This window comes from Panthera uncia, chromosome B4 (assembly GCF_023721935.1).
Source record: "Panthera uncia isolate 11264 chromosome B4, Puncia_PCG_1.0, whole genome shotgun sequence".
Lineage (NCBI taxonomy): Eukaryota > Metazoa > Chordata > Mammalia > Carnivora > Felidae > Panthera > Panthera uncia.
Genome location: NC_064809.1, coordinates 45,107,766 through 45,123,165, shown reverse-complemented (window position 1 = coordinate 45,123,165; position 15,400 = coordinate 45,107,766).

The window sequence follows — 15,400 nt, the reverse complement described above, 5'->3', positions numbered from 1 at the left end:
ATTCACTGCTACAACCCACCCAGAGCAAAATTTAGATGCAAGTGAATGCCTTTACATAGCTACAAATCGTTGAAGGGTGAAAGTAATCTGAAAGTCCAGATTATGAAATGATTCATAAAACCACAGCAACCCTGTCCTCACTTCTGATACTATTATTTGGGCGTTTCTCTGCTCCCCGTTACAACTTGCAATTATCTATCAACATGATCCTGAGCAGGATGGTGAGAGTTAAAGATGTATGGGGAGGGCTGTGGTTTCTGAGACACGGACTCCACCACCCACCCATACATATAATCTTGGTTTGGGTCAAAGTGGATACATTTTACTGGAAACTAATCTCCTTCACTTCTAATAGTACACAGCAGCAATGTTTTCTTACGCATCTATGCTACAGATGAGTTTGATTTTTAACTTTTCTTAACCACGTATTGTTCCAAAGTGTGTTCCACTTTGTGTGCCTGCCTCACCTCGGCACTCCAGAATGTAAGAGCTGGCAGGGACCTTCAGAACCCTGTGGCTCAAACCCTTTCTTTCCACCACTGAGGAAATTGAGAGCAGGAGAGGTTTCCTGTCCAGGGACACACATCCAGTAGACGGCAGAGCCAGGTCCCCTAACCCCCAGGCTGGTTCATTTTCTCTTTCTTTCCTTCCTAATGGTTCAGGTTTTGCCTGGATTCGCCTGTGCTGTAGTCTGCAGATCCTCCTCTCTTACAAGGGATTCAAAATGGCTTCTGCTCATTCCCTGGGCTGCCTGCAGATGTTTCCTAGATGTGGCCTGTGGTCACTGATATTTATATGCAGCTGTCACTGGCCTTTGGTATCACTATGCACTAGTTCAACTAAAACGCAGATTCCAAAAGGCCAAGGGTGATGATACCCAAGAGAGCAGTGAGAGAGGCAGTGCCCAAAACTAGTTTCAAAGTCAGGACTTTCCACCTGATTGACAGAAAATATTTCACCTGCGATCCACGTGAGAGGTCTCACCTTTATTTTTGTACACCTAAGGAGCTATACTTAATTTCCTGGGTTAGAGAAGGGGGGAGAGGGACAGGAAAATTAGGGTAGGCCTCAAAACCATATTTTATACACTATTCCCGGAATTATATCACTGTTGACATTTTAACATAATTGCTAGACTACCCAGGAATTCTGTATTATACATAAGCATAAATCCACATGTATAAATACACAAACTACCACATAGATGTAAAAGGAGATATTCTAGAGTATTACAACATACCACAAGAGTTTGATTTTATTCATGGAATTAATATCTTACATAAAAGTAGAAAATTAATATTTCTCTCCCCTACACACCCTGAATCTTTCTTCAATTAATATGTGGGAGCACCATTTTGTTGCTTTGTTACTCTGGAAGAGTAAATGAGTCACAGTCACGCCACCTTAAGAAAGGCTGTGCTTAAATCGACCTTGCTGCGATCTGAAAGCGTTTTGGTTACAGGCAAGGCACCGGAGATCGGTAAGGCAAATAATGAGTAGTAGCGACGAAGCGTGAAAAAAAATACTATGGAGTCCCCAAGGGAAGAGGGAACGCGGAGATCCGAGCGAGCGCCATCCTCCTTGCGGAAAGTGGGCGGCTGCAAAAGAGTAAGCCAGGGTGAAAAATTTCAGAAAAACACTGCGAAGGCGGAGCTTGGGTAGAAGACAGAAAGTTCCCCTCGCACTGCTCTAAAATGGGCTCTGCTTCCCCAAGACCCAGAATCTAGTCCTGAGCCGTGTTTTTGTCGTTTTCACCCCTGACGGTTTCCTACTTAGAGCTGAGAAGTGTCGCGTAAACCAGCCAAGATTTCTGTGTCCTTCACAAACTGACACAGAAGCAGACACCAAAATAACTTTAAACACCTGCGTAGTAGACAAGGGTCCAAACGGGGTGGTAGGGCCAGCTCGCCTCCCAGATGCAGTCCTAGGGGCAAGGATGGGGGGTGGGTACTTGGGCAGCCCCGAATGTTTCTGCGAAAGTCCGAGTTTCCTGGCCCAGTTGCCCCTCCCACCACAAGTACGAGCTTTTAATCCTTCCTGGACGATGTTGATAATAAGGCAGCTTTCACTCAATTTCACTATCCTCCTAAACCCACATACTTTTACAGTTTGAAGATTTCACGGTCATCTGTTTCTGACGTTTGCATTCAACTTAACAAATATTTATTAGGCCCCTTCCATTAATTTGCTTATTCTTTTTTTCTTTCAACAAATAGTTACAGACTGCCTTGGATATGCCAGGCCTTATCCTAGGCTATGGGGATAGAGAAGTAAACAAACAGATTTAGACTAGGATGAAGCTTACTTCTAAGTAGGGGGAGGGGAGACAGAAAATAAACCCCAAAATACATGACTAAAATACATACTATGTAAGGGAAGTGATACATGCTATGGAGAAACCCTAAGCAGAGGAAAAGAAAACAAAGGGTTTGTGAAGTCCCTGTGCGAACAGAGTGGCAGAGAAATGCCTCATAGAGAAATTGGCCTTGGAGAAGCTCAGAAGGCTTGAGAAAGCAAGCCGTGCGGGTAGCTGGGGAAAGGGTATCCCAGTAAAAGGAACAGCAAATGCAAAACCCCTGATGTGAGATCTTTGTCCGATGTCTTCCAGGAACAGCAAGGAGCAAGGGGAGAGTGGTAGCAGATCAGGTCGTACAAGACCATGTAGGCCTGTGTGGAGTTTTTATCATGGGAAGCCACTGGGACACTAGGAAGTTCTGAGCAGGGGAATGATGTGATCTTACCGTGTTTAAGGTATTCCCCATGGCATTATTCTCAGCAGCAGTGGGGGTAAAAGGATGACTTAAGTCACAAAGCCTGCCTTTAGGGAGTATACTTCATAGGTGTGGGAGGCCACCAGGTGCACAAAAAGCTACAGAGGTAGAAGGCAATACATGGAAGAACAGAAAGAGGAAGTCTTCAAGGAAGTGTTCAAGTCAGTTCTTGATAAAATGAGAAAAATGTCAAGATTATAAGGATGTATTGGTGGGGCTGGTAGTTGGGGGATGGGATCAGACAGTTGGCAGGCCATGGATGGCATGCTGAAAAAAAATCTGTTTATTCAACAAGCAATGGGAACTGATGGAGCTTTTGGTGCAGTAAATAATGTGATCACTGTCCAGGCTTGTCTCTTGAACAAGAGCAAGCCTGGGCCCTGAGAGACAGTGTCCAGGGACAGAGCTAAATGGAAAGCTGGGTAGACAGCCCCATTATGGTGTTAATCCTAAGGAAGCTGGTTGTTGGGCAAAGTGTAATGTGAGGCAGGAGGGTAGAAGCATGGACCATGAGACCAGGATGAGAGTATTTGGAACAGAAGGTGGGAGGCAATCTGGCATGATCACCTGAGCTACAGAGGCATAGCTCTAGATGCTTTGTATGTGGTGATTACAGCCCCCAGAGTAAGTGGAGACGTAAGTGTTAAGGGGCCCAAACTGTCTTGAACAATCAGATCTCTGTATTAGGAAGTGGCATCTGACAAGAGTAAAACATGGGTCCGATGAACCTGGAGAGGCTGACTCAGTGAGGTAATTTTGGAGCCTGATTGCAGTTGTTCAAGCAAGAGACACAACAGCATTAAGCAGGGCTGTGGAGGAGGAAATGAAATGTACAGAACGAATGTAGGATTGCCTCGGTAGTTAGAAGGGATAAGGAGATTAGAGAAAGATGGAGAAATGGAGGACAACTTTAAGGACTCAAGCTTGGGTATTTCAGAAATACTGTCATTAACGAAGAACAGTAACACAGGGGGTCAATGTGACACAGACTGCTAGCTGTCCACCAAAACCCATTCTTTCTCCCTTAGTATCAGAATTATAACTGGGCTGACAGCTGCCCAGCCACAGTAAATTTCCCAGCCCCTGTGCAAATAGATGTGGCCTTGTGGATTAGGTATTTCCCAACAGAATGTAAGAAAAAGGGATATGTGTCTTCCCGGCCTAGCACATAAAACCTGTCACATCAACCTCCTACTTCTGCCTCTCTCTCTTTCCTTTCCTATGGGCTATGAAGGTGAATACTACCGCAATTTTGGAAGCCACATTTTTTTTACGTAAAGCTCTGCACCCAATGTGAGGCTTGAACTCATGACCCCAAGATCAAGTCACATGCTCTACCAACTGAGCACCCCTGGCAGCCACATGTTGAAGAACATAGAACTACATCAGCCTGGGTCCCTGGCCTGACTTGAGAAATAAATAAATAGATAGATAGATAGATAGATAGATAGATTTCTATTTCGTTGAAATTTTGGGTCTATTTGCTATAGCATTTTGTAGTCAATTCTAATTAACGTAGAGGGGGAAATCAGGGAATAAGGAATAGGGAAGATTCAGAATTTGATACAGTCAGTGTGTGCATTGAAACTGGATCCCCCGAGAAAAGAAAGAGAGGCTGTGTTCCTTAAGAGGGCAACAGAGGGGCGCCTAGGTGACTCAGTCGGTTGAGCATCTGACTTTGGCTCAGGTCATGATCTCGTGGTTCGTGGGTTCGAGCCCCGCGCCGGGCTCTGTGCTGATGGCTCAGAGCCTGGAGCCTCCTTTGGATTCTGTGTCTCCCTCTTTCTCTCTCTCTCTGCCCCTCCCTTCTCTCTCTCTCTCAGAAATAAATAATAAACTTAAAAAAAAAAAAAGAGGGCAACAGAGATGGTATTAGAAACACAAATCTGAACCATAATGTGAAGGGGTGTCATGGTTGGTGGGGCTCTGTAAGACCCGTCCATATTTACAAATATGCCATTAACCATATGGCCACATCAGATACTTTGTTACAAAGGTATGGGAATAAGGATGCATGTAGCTTCTCGATCCCTTGATGTCTATGTCGCACTTGAGGTGTGCAACACTGTTTCTTCACTGCCCCAGGCTCTCTTCTCAGAGAGTCTGTCCTCTTACTTAACCTCTTCTGCTGAGGGACAGCAGATTATATGACACTGTTCCCATTCTGATCCTGAAGTTGACCAGATGAGGGGAAAGCAGGTGTCCTATCTGACCTAAACTTGGCCAAATTCCTCTAATGAAAATTTGGAATCAGGTCTCAGAAACCGGTTAGTAAATTGTCAGTCAGAGATTAATAAAGTGATGCAGATTCAGAGTTGAAAGAGTTGTTTTAAGAAAGGAATCTTCAGGGGTGCCTGGGTGGCTCAGTCGGTTAAGTGTCTGACTTCAGCTCAGGTCACAATCTCACAGTCTGTAAGTTCGAGCCCTGCATTGGGTTGTGTACTGACAGCTCAGAGCCTAGAACCTGCTTCAGATTCTGTGTCTCCTTTTCTCTCTGCCCCTCCCCCACTCACACTCTGTCTCTCTCTGTCTCCCAAAAATGAATAAGTTTAAAAAAAATTTTTTTTAAAAAAAGGTATATTCAGGAGGCACCTGAATATCTGACTCTTGATTTCAGCTCATGACATGGTCTCACAGTTCATGAGATCCAGCCCCTCCTCAGGTTCTGCACTGACCCCACAGAGCCTGCTTGGGATTCTCTCTCTGCCCCTCCCCCACTGTGTGCCCCCCCCCGTAAATAAATAAAAAAATTATTATTTTTTTATTTAAAAAAAATTTTATGGGGACGCCTGGGTGGCTCAGTCGGTTAAGCGGCCGACTTCGGCTCAGGTCATGATCTCGCGGTCCGTGAGTTCGAGCCCCGCGTCGGGCTCTGTGCTGACAGCTCAGAGCCTGGAGCCTGTTTCAGATTCTGTGTCTCCCTCTCTCTGACCCTCCCCCATTCATGCTATGTCTCTCTCTGTCTCAAAAATAAATGTTAAAAAAAAAAATTTTTTTTAAATAAATTTTTATGTTTATTTATTTCTGAGACAGAGAGAGACAGAGCATGAGTGGGGGAGGGGCAGAGAGAGGGAGACACAGAATCCAAAGCAGGCTCCAGGCTCTGAGCTGTCAGCACAGAGCCCGACGTGGGGCTCGAACTCACAAACCGTGAGATCATGACCTGAGCCGAAGTCGGTCGCTCAACCAACTGAGCCATCCAGGTGCCCAATAAAAATTTTTTAAAAAGAGCATTGTTATAAAAAAAAAGAGAGAAAGATATCTTCAGCCCACATGTGATGGAGATGCAGATAATGATCTTCTGTAGAGTTCCAGAAGAAAGAAACGGACATGCAAAGAGAGGCAGTGAAGAGACCATGGGATTTAGAAAGACAGATAACCCTTAGCAACCAAAGACTCCCCAGGTTCTGGATCCTGCAACTCATGAGGTTCCTCTCCCTGGACTTAAGTTTTGTGGGACATCCCTATGTTTATAAAACAATTTCCCCCTTCTTTTCCAAGCTAGTTTGTTATGGGTTTCTGTTGAACCTGAGATGTTCCTGATGAACTCAATGGTTTACATATTTGAAAGCAGCTTCTCTGGTGTTACCACATTTGGCCCTTATAAGACAACCGTTACGAGGCCAATGCTATCATGTTGTCTTTCAGATGAAGTCCTAAGATGGAAGGCTGAGTGTTCCAAAGCTAAGGAAGAGAGTGAGGAAGGTACTAGAAGGAGCATACCTGTTCTCATGAAGCAGAGTCCAGAGTCCATGGTGACGATACTTGAAGAAGATGCAAGGACTCCATAAATTTTATGACTAAGGCATCATTGCCTTAATTTACCTACAATGCACTACACTTCCCCCCATCTCTGGGGGAAATGAAAGTTAAATTCCTGGAAAGAAAAATAACATCTTTGAAAGAAATTGGGTTGCAAGAAGGGTATCAAACTGATATGGTGGGGTCATTCTTTAAAGAAAAAAGTGCATCAAGCATTTCTACTTAGAGAAAAATCTTCATTTTCAAGTAAAATATGGTAAGCGAGGGCAGATTTACTAGTATTGCTGGTTTCAAAAGAATGGGAAATAAATAGAAAAACCTGGAGTCATAACCACATACCTGATTTACATGATTTATTTACCTGATTTATTCAGCTTCCAAGACTGGAACATAAGTGGCCAACTTCTGTGAGTAGAATATGGAATTTGGGACAATAAATATGTTCACCACCAATTCACTGTTTTCAATTACATTCTATTCTTTAAATTGAGAAAACATGATGGGGAAAACCTCCTTCGATTATGATCTGTATTTAATTTATGCAAAATTACACCTAAAAAGGGAGGGGAGTGCTCTTTTTCTACTCCTGATCACTCTCTGAATAATTATTCACATGAATATTTGTTCATTCCTTCATTCATTAAATTTTTAATGAGCCCTTACCAGATGCCAGCCTTTCTGGGGACACAGTGGAAAACAAAGATAGCCAAAGTCCTGCTTTCATGGAATTGAGCTTACACTCAAGTGTGAAAGGCAGACAATACACAAACAAATAAGCATAGTGTGTCATGTTGTTACAAGTGCTAAAAGGAAACAAACTACTTTAGGGTACAGAGAGTAATGACGGCAGATGCAATATTAAGAGGAAAGGATTCTTTTTTTTTTTTTTTTAATTTTTTTTCAACATTTTTTATTTATTTTTGGGACAGAGAGAGACAGAGCATGAACGGGGGAGGGGCAGAGAGAGAGGGAGACACAGAATCGGAAGCAGGCTCCAGGCTCTGAGCCATCAACCCAGAGCCCGACGCGGGGCTCGAACACACAGACCGCGAGATCGTGACCTGGCTGAAGTCGGACGCTTAACCGACTGCGCCACCCAGGCGCCCCAAGAGGAAAGGATTCTTTGATAAAGTGACATTTGAATAGAGACCTGAATGAAATGAGGGCATGGACTATGTAATTTTCTATGTTCCAGGCAGAGGAAATAGCAAATCCAAGGGCCCTGAGGTAGGAATGTGCCTGGAATGGCTGAAGAACAATAAGGGAACGGTAAGCCAGAAATAAAGTAGGGCCTGGGAGGTAGGAAATGAAATCAGACAGTAAGTAGGAGCCCAGATTAAAGATTTTAGATTTTATTCCAGTCAAGATAAGCCATCTTTGAGCTGAGAGTTTTGATTGGACTTTGGCTAACTTTAATCACTTTGCTGAGTGGGAAGCACTACAAAGAAGCAAGAGAGAAGCAGAAAGACCAGTGAGCAGACCATTGCAGTAATCCAAAAAGGAGGTCATGTCATTTGAGACCAGAATGGTGGCAGTGTAAGGAGAAAAAGGATAGACTTGATAGATGTGTTTTTAAAGACACAGCCAATGGGATTTGCTGAAGGATTGGAAATAGAGCGTGTGCATGAGCGAGAGGAGTCCATAATGATGCCAAGGCTTTTTGGCCTAAGCAACTGAAGAAAAGTTTGGCTATTTACTGAAACGGGGTGGGCTGAAGGATGGACGAATTTTGCTTTGTGTTAAGTCTGAGATATCCATAGACATCCAAATGGAGAGGCTGAGTAAGTAGATGTATACATGAGTCTGGAATTCAGGGGAGAGAGGTTTGTGCTGGAGATACAAATTTGGAAATTTTCAGCATTTAGATGATGGGACTAGAAGCCACAGGACCAGATAAGATCACCAAGGGAGTTTAGACAGAGAAGAGAAGAGGCCTGAACAGTAAGAAATCAAGGAGACGGGGAGGATCTAGGCAAAAGAGACTGGAAAGGAGACACTGATGGAGTAGAAGAGAGCCTAGGGAGAAGTGACCCAGAGAGCAAGTTAAAGAATGTGTCTCAAGGAAGAGAGAATTACTGGTTCAAATGGTTCAATTGCTGAAATAGGACGAGAAATAGGACTGAAGACCTACCACTAGATTTAGCCATGGAGGTCACTGGTAATCTGGACAAGAGTAGTTTTGCTAGACTGGAAGATATGAAAGCCTGACTGCTATCTATCCACATGAATAAAATATGCACACATGTACCTAGTCTAAGCAGAGGGTAGCTAGGTTCTAATATCAGGCATCAGTCTGGAAGCAGGCCAGGGGTGGGGTCTGAGCATTGGCAGATGGGAAGTAAACACATTATAAGGGTGCCTCCCATTGCTTACCTGCCCTACTTATTTCTTTGTATGGTTTCACAAGGCTTCCTTCAATATCTTTTCTTAACTTTCCTAAAAATTATCACGTCAACAAACTTCCTTAAACCTCTTTGAAAGGAATAGCTTTGGGAGCCTGTGCTAAGAGAATTAGTATGGAATTAGCTTTGCTTGGGAGTCTCATATTTCAACTAGCTAGTGTTCTGCATAGAAATTCATTGTACAACAGCATCTTCTGTTCCCATCATAATAGACTGTCTTATTTACCAAATAAACAATGTAAGGCTCTAGTATAAATTCTTGGCGTATCAAAAGGGCAATGAGTTGCATTTTTATTTATTTTTGACAAAAAGCCTTTCCTTACTCTGTCATAATGGTATTCTACAAACCTCAATAATCTGCTTAGGATATTCCTGTGTCAGTGGAGTAATTAGATCTCCAGTGTCAAATGCAATTTGTTACCTTTTTCCTTAACTCAGGATTAGATTTTCTGACCTAGAATGTTTCAGAGTAGTTTTCCATCTCTTCCTTTATTGAAGAAACAGAAACATCCAGAATAGTTAGGCCCTCTGTGGCCACATGAGGACAGAAGAGGGTAAGTAATAAGATAGAATTCCCCCCCCCCCCCCCCCCCACAGCATTCATCAGGCAGGAATGTAATTGACCTGCTGCGCTATTTAAACAGCACAGGAGGGCAGCACAAGGCCAGAACTGTCAGCCCTAATCCTGCAACTATGCCAAACCACAACCATATTTGTAATCTACTTTTTTTTTTAATGTTTATTTATTTATTCTGGGGGAGAGAGAGAGAGACCGAGCGCATGAGCAGGGAAGGGCATAGAGAGAGGGAAAGAGAGTATCCCAAGCAGGCTCTGTGCTGTCCGTGCAAAAAAACCCAACTCCGGGATCCATCTCATGAACCGTGAGATCATGACCTGAGTCAAAATCAAGTCAGAGGCTTAACTGACTGAGCCTCCCAGGTGCCACTGTAATTTACTTCTTAAAATGCATACACAAGAGTTTCAATCCCCACTAAATTTAATTGAACTATAAATTTACATAGATCTTATTAAATGTTTTCAGATTATTTTATGTATTAATAATAGATACATTACTCACACAGTGATCTGAATTTAACTTTTATCAAAGCAGAGTGTTTTAATAGCTATGCAATCAAGGTAAGTATTATAACCCTTAACAAGTGAGGAAGTACAATAAAGATAAAAGGTGACTTATCTATGGTCACACACAATTAGGCATAAGGTCAATGTAACAACTTAAATCTGATTCTTTTCTACTAAACTTAGCTCTTTCAGAAAGTCAGCCTCTCCAACATATAAAAACGCATGTACTGGCTCCATGACATATTCACCTTGAATTCAGATATAAATTGACAGCCTTTTTTGTGTCTCCAGTGAGGCCAATTCTTATGCTCTAAACAAAATAAATGCAAAGTAGATAGCACCCAATAGGTATTAGTGACCAATATGCATGATTCCAGTATAGCTCAAAGAGATACCTCCCACTGCATTCTAGTAGGGGTCCTAGATACGGTAGTTATGGAACCCATCAAGTCTATAGCCCCACCAAAGGTTATGGCATGGGCTCCTGACCAAGAGCTATGGTTTATAATGGGGCCTGATACAGAGAGCTCTGCCTGAAAGAAACAAGATGGTAATTAGCTAAGTCAATCTTATACTTTCACTCAAGATTTAGAACAAGGAAGTATAGCAAGAACCATAAGGTCATGGTGAAAAGAGAACAGACAGATGCAGAGAGAAGACATGTAGGGACCCTGTAGTCACTATGTGCTAGAATGACAGGCCATGGACTTCCTAGGCATACGTGTTTAGAATTCCCAACATCCCAAATGAACTTTTGATTCCTGTTTACCTGGGACCCTTTCAAGGCCCCACAGTTTTGGCTTTGTATTTTCTAAGGACTTGGCAGTATGGCTAAGAACATGTGAACACACATGCACACATATCCCACACATTCAAGGTAACAAACGGGACTGTTCCTCACAACCAAAAGACTATATACCATCACCCACAGATATTCTTCATAATCAATATAAACCCACATTTAATCCCAACCAGGGTCACATAGAACATATGCTTATATGATCAAAGCTGTACTTCATTCACTCAGTATCTATTGATTACTTATGACATGTCAGGCATTATATGAGTGCTGGAGTTACAGAGAGAAATAAACAACAGAGACAAATAAGGCAAGGTCTCTACTTGAGGGGCTCCAAGCTCAGCAGGAAAGACATAGGAAGATTATACAAGAAACAAATTATACAAAATTTGGAAAAATTGTATACCGATTGCCTAAGTGGTAGATTCTCTTTTGCTTGTTCATCATCCTGATAGGGCTCTTCTATCCAAGTCCAGTTTATCAGTTAACACAGATTTGTGTCAGCATATTGTACACCCAAGTGAATAGTTGAGAACAGAATTAAATCATCATTCTTGAGTGCTTTGCTCATTGGGATGTAGAATGGTGTAATTAGATGGACACGGTTAATAATTACTAATTTCATCATGACCATTATTTAACATGAGTGCTGGCTTCTCAGGAGTTTAAATGTGGTTTGATGTTTTAGATTTAAGAGTTAGACAACCCTTGGGGCACCTGGGTAGTTCAGTTGGTTAAGTGTTCACCATCTGCTCAGGCCATGACCTCACAGTTTGTGGGTTCGAGCTCTGTGTTGGGCTCTGTGCTGACAGTGTGGGGCCTGCTTGGAGTTCTCTCTCCCTCTCTCTTGCCCCTAGACTTCTCGCGCACACACACACACACTCTCTCTCTCTCTCTCAAAATAAACTTAAAAAAAATTCAACAAATATTTAAGTGTGTGTAATTTTGTGAACCATAATTACTAGAGGAATTTTGAAAAGTGAACAAAATACAATCACTACCTTCAATGGGGGGAGTTTTATTCTATATATACAAACAAAGAGACAATAACATTAATGCAAAGCCAAATATGTGTGCTTTAAAAAGATAGTACAAGCAAAGTGTTAACGAAGTTTTTAGAGGAGATCAGGGAAGGCTTCAGAGGTTGCTTTTGAAATGGGTCTTGAAAACTCAATGGGTTTTAACTAGAGGGGGGGGAGTAACTGAATTAATCAAATGGTACAGTGTATTAAATGTTAACTTGGTAACTTGAAGAGTCATTTTATTCCCCCATTATTGTTTATTGTCACTGTCCAAGATAGCTCACAAATTTACCAATCCTTTAAAAATATAGGAAATTCTGTCTTCGTTTTGCCTACTGACAATCTTATCTCCTACCATAAAAGCTTTATATGCTAGATATAGTCATTATTAGCACATTGCAATTGGTAAATAGGGAAATAATGTCAATATAACTCAGAAATCACGTTGGTTCATGGGGGCACCTGGGTGATTCATTCAGTTAAGCATCTGACTCTTGGATTCTGCTCAGGTCATGATCTCACGGTTCATGAGTTGAAGCCCCAAATTGGGCTCCATGCTGCTGCCTGAAATTCTCTCTCCCTCTCTCTCTCAAAATAAATAAATAAACTTAGAAAAAAGAATTATTAAAAAAAGAAAAGAAAAAAGCAGACAATTTCTCGAGAATGCCTTTCCTTAGGATAAATAGAGGTTTGGTAGCTTCAAGAGTCTTTCAGTTTTTCACAATAGTAACTTATATGGTGAAACTGCCCAGTGTAAATGAAAGTATAAAAGCATTTTCTCCTGTGTGTGTGTGTGTGTGGGGGGGGGGGTGCTGATTGAGAAGGCTAAATCTTGGATCACATATATTTTTTAATGTTTATTTATTTTTAGAGAGGGGGAGGGGCAGACAGAGAGGGAGAGAGAATCCCAAGCAGGCTCCACACTCAGCAAGGAACCCAATGTGGGGTTCGATCCCATGAATCGTGAGATCATGACCTGAGCTGAAATCAAGAGTCGAACGTTTAACCGACTGAGACACCCAGGCACCCCTTGAATCGTATTTTTAATTTTGATGAAACTGCTTTTAGTTGGAAGCAGCGTCCTCTAGGACCTACATGTTACAAGAGGGAAGCCCATGTCCCAGGGTTAAAGGTTCTAAAGAAATGCTATATAATAGAAATATGAGACACACATACAATTTTAAGTTTTCTAGTAGCCACATTTTTAAAAAGCAGAGTAGAAAGAAACAGGTGAAATATTTCAACATATAATCAACATGAAAACTATTAATGAGATATTTTACATTCTTTTTTTCATACTAAGTCTTTGAAATCTGCTGTATATTTTACATTTACAGCAAGCACATCACAATTTGGATTAGCACATTTATTTTTATTTTAATTTTTTTTTGGATTCACACATTTAAATGCCCAAGAGCCACACATGGCTAATGGATACCATATTGGGCAGTATAGCTTTAAAAGATGACTGTGAGGTTGAATACAAAGGCCAGTGGAGATTTAATTGGTATTATTTTTTATTAGCATAGTAACTTTTATTGTCCTCAAGTAACAAAGTTGCGTAATTTTGAGGGTCTGCTCCTAAACCTATATTTTCTCTAAGTCCTGTTATTTTCTAGTACATCACTTTGAAGAACCTTGTTTTCCCTGTACATGGTTTCTTAGCCTTCCTCTCAGCTATGGGTAGTCATATGATACAGTTCTGAGCAATGTAAAGGGAAGTCTGTTAAGTCACATGGGAAAATGTTTCACCCTGATAAGAGAGAGGCCACAAGGAGAAAGCTTACCTAGCACCCCCCTCCCACCCCAACCCCCACCCCATCCCGCCATATCCCTTTCTTTTTGTTTGGAACATTTGATAGAAGAACATGATGTTTGACGCTATGGCAGCCATCTTGTGACTATGATAGACGAATCTTTAATATGTTGAGGATGGCAGAACAGAAAGGCATCTTTCCTTATCGGAGATTAAAATGCAATGAAGCAGCTAGCCATGCAAATACGGGGGTGGGAGGGAGGTCAGAGCAGAGTCACCTAGCAGAAGGGTGCTTCAGCAGAGAAGATATCCTCAATGGGCATTGCTTAATATTCACAACTGAAGTTCACCCTTTTTTCTTCCATTTCCACCCCCCTCCCTTGCTAATCAGTTCCTTCTGATGAGAACATTCTTGTAGGTATGACAAGAGTGCTAAAATCACTCCCAACACTGAAGAGTGGAGAGTTAGAAGCAGAAGCAAAATTTCCTTGAAGTCCCTTATTTTATCATTAAGGTTTCATGCACAAACACTGCAATTTGGCTGTTATATAAGTATTTAACACTTAAAAAAAATTCTTACAGTTTTCTATCCTGAAAAAGATTTCCATCACTCAGTTAATAAGATCATATTCTTTTGATTCAACCAATTTTGAGTAATTGGTAATGCATATCAGATTCATTGTTCATCAATTTCTTATGTGTCTTGAGGTCACAATAATTCAAGAACCCAGATTCACAAAAATACGTGGATAAAAAATGACAACAGGTTTTCACTGCTTTATAGTGTCAGGGTAGTTACAGGACACACTGCCCAGAATACTGCTAAAAAACTTTTTTTGTTTTAAATTGTATGGGTAGCTTTTTCAGCTGCCGATTGTGGAAATTTTGGTAAGTCTATTTCCTGAGTCATGTGACAGACTGAATGGATAACCAACCCACTAATGACTTTCTTTTACTCATCAAAGGATTTTTTTCCGGGAACAAAGATGAAACTTTATGTGACCACTTACCAGTGTTACACTAACATTTTTATCACATATAAATGAACGAGGAGCCTCAAAGGATTCACAGTTCTTTATCAACTCTTCACCCAATTCCCATACTTAATTTTCATTAGAGCCATCTCATCTAGTGCAATAAAAGTATTCAGTTTGTTTTACAGTTGTTGATTGCCTTGACAAAGTAAGCGAGCCGTCTTTATGACTCAGTCTTAATCATTAAGGTGAACAAAGAATCAATTCACCTTATCTACATTTCTTTTCCTTCATGAAGAAAATGTCAATTCAATCCTGGCTTCGAAAACTGGTTATCACCTTCCTCAACCAAATAAGTGTACTTTTAGATAACAGAGCAGGATTTTGAAGTCACTTCTGACTTTGGCACAAATTTGCTTTAAAAGGTAGAGTATCCAAACTAACAAGATTTACTAAATTTTACTATCATTTTGAACATAGAAAAATCCAGGGGCTAGCTTTTTAAAATGGAGGTTCTATGTGAACCTTGCTGGAAACTGTCCAAAGCCTTCAAAATTTGGCCGCACCTGCACACATCCATACGTTTTTCTCTACTTAATTTCATGCTACCTAAAAATCACACTTTCCTTTCTAGAAATTTTCTTCTGTCCCAAATCCAAGTCTTCAAATTCATCATTTAAAACTTAACAAATAGAGCGCAATAAAGTTGCCAAATTACTAACATCTATGTTTTTATAACAGTTCTAAGATTCGGGTTTAGCTCAATCTACCAGTTATGTAAGTTTGCATCTGAGCACATTAAAATGCATCGTTAGAAATTCTTCCATAAAG